The sequence below is a fragment of the Chrysemys picta genome, chromosome 16 (assembly GCF_011386835.1).
Source record: "Chrysemys picta bellii isolate R12L10 chromosome 16, ASM1138683v2, whole genome shotgun sequence".
Taxonomy (NCBI): Eukaryota; Metazoa; Chordata; order Testudines; family Emydidae; genus Chrysemys; species Chrysemys picta.
Window position 1 is genome coordinate 498,948 of NC_088806.1, and position 6,016 is coordinate 504,963.

Sequence of the window (6,016 nt, forward strand, 5' to 3'; positions counted from 1 at the left end):
TTTGGAGTGACGGGGGGGGGCATTCCTGTGCGCACAGACACCTGCTCTCCCCCAAAGGGGCTGGGCGCGGGGGGGAGGGGGGCTGCTGCTCGCTGACTAACGTGGAAATTTCCTCTGAGTGCCTGAGCCCTGGGAAAGCGGGGAGGGGGGGGGGGCTGTGCCAGGGGAGATTAGGTGCGGCGGGGGGGGGGGCACCTTCTCTCACTCCTGTTCATTTTACCATGCACCGGACGCCTGGGTCCCTTCCCCTTCATGCACCGGGCTCCCGCCCCCCATGCACCGGACGCCTGGGTCCCTTCCGCCTTCATGCACCGGGCTCCCGCCTTCATGCACCGGGCTCCCGCCCCCCATGCACCGGACGCCTGGGTCCCTTCCCCTTCATGCACCGGGCTCCCGCCCCCATGCACCGGACGCCTGGGTCCCTTCCCTTCATGCACCGGGCTCCCTCCGCCTCGCACCAGCGTGTGCTCGCAACAGGCCTTTTGCTTTGCAGCTACGTGAGCTCCGGGATTCCCTCCGCAGCAAAGGGTGGGGTGGGGGGGGAAGAGGGGGCTGTGGTTTGGGGAGGACCCCGCCCCCAGGAAAAGGGAGCGACCCTCCCCCCCAGGCACCGCTGGGATTCGAACCCAGGATCTCCTGTTTACTAGACAGGCGCTTTAACCAACTAAGCCACGGCGCCGGGCTGTTGGGCTGGGCGCCGGGCGCCCCTGCTGGCTGCTGGCTACGCGGGGGGCCGGAATAAGTGTGTGTGTGTGTGTGGGGGGGGGGGGCAGCTCCCTCTGCCTCTACCCCCCCCCCCCGCAAACCTCATGGCCCCGGTGTCCCTGCGAGTTGAATTGGGAGTCAATCCGGATTGACACCCCAGGAAACGCCAGCAGCCGCCTCTGGCCTTGCTCCGGATTACCCGCGGCCCCCACATGTGGAGGAGGTCCAGAGCCTGGCCTAGCTCGGGGGGAGTTATGGGGTTAGGATGGGGGGGGGGCTGGGAGTGGGCTCTTTGCCTAACCCAGCCCCCTGTCCCGTCTGGGACCCCCAAGGCAGGCAGTGTTTACATGTGGCTGGCAGGAGGGGGCGGGTCTTGGCCCCGATGGGATCACCCTGTGTGTGTTGTCCTTGGAAGCTCGCACACCTCACACACACACACACCCCTGCCCCCTCAGGGCCCCCAGGCTTTGAATGGGGCATTTGTCTCAGCCCAGGGGGGGCTGGGCACAGGAATCCCACTGCTGGCACCAGAAGTCCCTGCACGCCCCCCCCCTTCCCTGGCAGTTCTGCTAATGACCTTGTTGCTGGGTAATTAGGCTTGGGACAAAACACTCATTAAGGGGCCCGCACATGCCTGGCCTGGTGATGCGGGGGTGGGGGTGGGGCGCCAGGGCTGGGCGCGTGATGGGGGAGGCAGAGATAAGGGAGGGGAGTGGGGGTAGGACCCCACACACACAACAGGAGAGTGGGGGTGGGGGATGGGTAGGACAGCCACTGACCCCAGAGCACCAGGTCCTGTGTGTTGTGTTGTTGCATTTCACAGCCCCGATGTGTGTAGTGCATTGCTGGGCCCTAGGGGCATTGCATTGTGTTGTGCTGTGAGGCGTTGTGTTGCATTTCACAGTCCCCATCTGTTGTGCATTGCGCTGTCCTGGGGCATTGCATCGCGTTGTGCGTTGTGTTGCATTTCACTTGACACAGTGGTTGGTGCATTCAACGCCACCGCACAGTATCTTGGTTCGCAACAAACCAGACTATACCGCAATTCACGGCAACACAACAGCCTGATGTTGTACTCTAGAATGTTGTCTTATACATCACAATATTGTGCTGTGGTACACTGTGTCGCAGTGTGTATGGGAGCCAAAGGGTGTCATGTGTGATGGTGTGTTGAATGATATTGCAGTGTGTTGTGTTGCAGTGTGCACAGCATTTTGTGTGTTTGGGAGGAGGGGGAAGTCATGTGCTGCGGAGTGTTAGACGGTGTTGGACTTTTGCATTGAGTAGGACACTGGTGTGTGTGTGTTGGATTGTGTTGCAATGTGTAGGGCATTGTGTTATAGTGTGTGTTGTGTTGCAGCGTGTAGGTTGGGGTGTTGCAGTGTATTTGTTGTGTTGCAGGGTGTCTGTTGGATTGTGCTGTAGTGTTGCACTGTGTGCATGCATTGTGTTGCAATATGTAGGACGCAGTGTGTGTGATGTGTTGTAGTATGTAGGACAGTGTATTGCAGTTGCAGTGTGTGTGTTGTGTTGTGTTGCAGTATTTACGTGAGTGTGTGTTGTGTAGCAGTGTGTAGGATGGTGTGTTGCAGTGTGTAGGATGGGGTGTTGTGTTGCAGTGTATAGGGGTGATGCAGCGTGTGTTGTGTAGCAGTGTGTAGTATGGGGTATTGTGTTGCAGTGTATAGGGGTGTTGCAGTGTGTGTTGTGTAGCAGTGTGTAGTATGGGGTATTGTGTAGCAGTGTGTTTTGTGTTGCAATGTACAGGATGGGGTGTCGCAGTGTGTGTTGTGTAGCAGTGTGTAGGACGGGGTGTTGTGTTGCAGTGTATAGGGGTGTCACAGTGTGTGTTGTGTAGCAGTGTGTAGTATGGGGTATTGTGTAGCAGTGTGTTTTGTGTTGCAATGTACAGGATGGGGTGTCGCAGTGTGTGTTGTGTAGCAGTGTGTAGGACGGGGTGTTGTGTTGCAGTGTATAGGGGTGTCACAGTGTGTGTTGTGTAGCAGTGTGTAGGACGGGGTGTTGTGTAGCTCTGTGTGTTGTGCAGCAGTGTGTAGGACGGGGTGTTGTGTAGCTCTGTGTGTTGTGCAGCAGTGTGTAGGACAGGGTGTTGTGTTGCAGTGTATGTTGCGTAGCAGTGTACAGGACCGGGTGTTGCAGCGTGTGTTGTGTTGCAGTGTACAGGGGTGCAGCAGTGTGTAGGACGGGGTGTTGTGTTGTAGTGTGTGTTGTGCAGCAGTGCACAGGACCGGGTGTTGCAGCGTGTGTTGTGTTGCAGTGTATAGGGGTGCAGCAGTGTGTAGGACGGGGTGTTGTGTTGTAGTGTGTGTTGTGCAGCAGTGCACAGGACCGGGTGTTGCAGCGTGTGTTGTGTTGCAATGTATAGGAGTGCAGCAGTGTGTAGGACGGGGTGTTGTGTTGTGCAGCAGTGTACAGGACCGGGTGTTGCAGCGTGTGTTGTGTTGCAGTGCACAGGGGTGCAGCAGTGTGTAGGACGGGGTGTTGTGTTGTTTAGCAGTGCACAGGACCGGGTGCTGCAGCGTGTGTTGTGTTGCAGTGTATAGGGGTGCAGCAGTGTGTAGGACGGGGTGTTGTGTTGTAGTGTGTGTTGTGCAGCAGTGCACAGGACCGGGTGTTGCAGCGTGTGTTGTGTTGCAGTGTATCGGGGTGCAGCAGTGTGTAGGACGGGGTGTTGTGTTGTAGTGTGTGTTGCGCAGCAGTGCACAGGACCGGGTGTTGCAGCGTGTGTTGTGTTGCAGTGTACAGGGGTGCAGCAGTGTGTAGGACGGGGTGTTGTGTTGTTTAGCAGTGCACAGGACCGGGTGTTGCAGCGTGTGTTGTGTTGCAGTGTACAGGGGTGCAGTAGTGTGTAGGACGGGGTGTTGTGTTGTAGTGTGTGTTGCGTAGCAGTGCACAGGACCGGGTGTTGCAGCGTGTGTTGTGTTGCAGTGCACAGGGGTGCAGCAGTGTGTAGGACGGGGTGTTGTGTTGTGCAGCAGTGTGTAGGACGGGGTGTTGTGTTGTGCAGCAGTGCACAGGACCGGGTGTTGCAGCGTGTGTTGTGTTGCAGTGTGTAGGACGGGGTGTTGTGTTGTGCAGCAGTGCACAGGACCGGCTGTCGCAGCGTGTCCCAATAAAAAGGGCCGGTGTGACCCCGACGTGATTCGAACACGCACCCTTCTGATCTGGAGTCAGACGCGCTACCGTTGCGCCACGAGGTCATCCGCGATTGGGGCCGGAGCCGGGACTAGTCCAGGCTTCTCCGCCCCCCCCCATCCCGGGGAGGCGGGGGCGGGGCCTGTCAGGAGTGCGGCTGGGAGTTAGCGGGGAGGTTATGGGGGGAAGGAGAGGGGCTGGGAGTTATGGGGCTGAGGGTTATGGGGGAACGGGAGGGGCTGGGAGTTATGGGGCTGAGGGTTATGGGGGAACGGGAGGGGCAGGGGGTTAGGGGGCAGGGAGGTTATGGGGGGAAGGAGAAGGGCTGGGAGTTATGGGGCTGAGGGTTATGGGGGAACGGGAGGGGCAGGGAGTTAGGGGGCAGGGAGGTTATGGGGGGAAGGAGAGGGGCTGGGAGTTATGGGGGAAGGGGAGGGGCAGGGGGTTATGGGGCAGGGAGGTTATGGGGGAAGGGGAGGGGCAGGGGGTTATGGGGCAGGGAGGTTATGGGGGAAGGGGAGGGGCAGGGGGTTATGGAGCAGGGAGGTTATGGGGGAAGGGGAGGGGCAGGGGGTTATGGAGCAGGGAGGTTATGGGGGAAGGGGAGGGGCTGGGAGTTATGGGGGAAGGGGAGGGGCAGGGGGTTATGGGGCAGGGAGGTTATGTGGGAAGGGGAGGGGCAGGGGGTTATGGAGCAGGGAGGTTATGGGGGAAGGGGAGGGGCAGGGGGTTATGGAGCAGGGAGGTTATGGGGGAAGGGGAGGGGCAGGGGGTTATGGAGCAGGGAAGTTATGGGGGGAATGGGAGGGGCAGCACGTTATGGGGCAGGGAGGTTATGGGGGAAGGGGAGGGGCAGGGGGTTATGGAGCAGGGAGGTTATGGGGGAAGGGGAGGGGCAGGGGGTTATGGCGCAGGGAAGTTATGGGGGAATGGGAGGGGCAGCGGGTTATGGGACAGGGAGGTTATGGGGGAAGGGGAGGGGCAGGGGGTTATGGAGCAGGGAGGTTATGGGGGAAGGGGAGGGGCAGCGGGTTATGGAGCAGGGAGGTTATGGGGGAATGGGAGGGGCAGCGCGTTATGGGGCAGGGAGGTTATGGGGGAAGGGGAGGGGCAGGGAGTTATGGAGCAGGGAAGTTATGGGGGAATGGGAGGGGCAGCGGGTTATGGGGCAGGGAGGTTATGGGGGAAGGGGAGGGGCAGGGGGTTATGGAGCAGGGAGGTTATGGGGGAAGGGGAGGGGCAGGAGGTTATGGAGCAGGGAAGTTATGGGAGGAATGGGAGGGGCAGCGGGTTATGGGGCAGGGAGGTTATAGGGGAAGGGGTTTATCGGTGGCCCAGGTCTGGGGAGGGAGGGAGGCGATGGGGGTTGGGGGGAAGTGTGGGGGGGTGGACAAGCTCACGACTTGGGGCTTGTGAGTGGGAGGCTGGGAGGGGGGCAGGCCCAGGTCTGAGCTGGGGGGTCTGGGGGGTGACAGTTATGGGTGGGGAGTATTTAGGGGGAAGGGCCTGGTCCCACTGACTCAACCCCCCTTGTGAGGGGCCAGGTTGCCAACTGGAGTGCGGGGGGGGGGGTCTGTAACCCTGGGCTATGGGGGGGTCTATGGGGCCCAGCCCCCCAGGTGTGTGGGGGTGAGCAAGGAGGATGCTGTGACAGGGGAGTGCAGGGGGGGTCTGTAACCCTGTGCTACGGGGGGTCCATGGGGCCCAGTCCCCCAGGTGTGTGGGGGTGGGCAAGGAGGATGCTGTGACGGGGCAGTGCAGGGGGGGTCTGTAACCCTGTGCTATGGGGGGTCCATGGGGCCCAGTCCCCCAGGTGTGTGGGGGTGGGCAAGGTGGATGCTGTGGCTGGGGGTTCAGGGAGATTGAGGTGCGGGGGGGTCTGTAACCCTGCGCTATGGGGGGATCCATGGGGCCCAGCCCCTCAGGTGTGTGGGGGTGTGGAAGGATGCTGTGACGGGGGGTTCAGGGAGATTGAGGTGCGGGGGGGGATCTGTAACCCTGCGCTATGGGGTGGTCCATGGGGCCCAGCCCCCCAGGTGTGTGGGGGTGGGCAAGGAGGATGCTGTGACGGGGGGGTGCAGGGAGATTGAGGTGCGGGGGGGTCTGTAACCCTGCGCTATGGGGTGGTCCATGGGGCCCAGCCCCCCAGGTGTGT

The 6,016-nt window shown here is 60.8% G+C and overlaps 2 non-coding genes across 2 annotated transcripts; both read right to left on the reverse strand.

Annotated features, from left to right (window-relative positions):
• Window positions 1–605: 605 nt before the first annotated feature.
• On the reverse strand, window positions 606–679 carry TRNAT-AGU (transfer RNA threonine (anticodon AGU)). The gene has a single exon. It is a non-coding gene; the product is annotated as a tRNA-Thr (tRNA).
• A 3,175-nt stretch (window positions 680–3,854) lies between these two features.
• On the reverse strand, window positions 3,855–3,926 carry TRNAW-CCA (transfer RNA tryptophan (anticodon CCA)). Its single transcript has one exon. It is a non-coding gene; the product is annotated as a tRNA-Trp (tRNA).
• Between the last annotated feature and the right edge of the window lie 2,090 nt (window positions 3,927–6,016).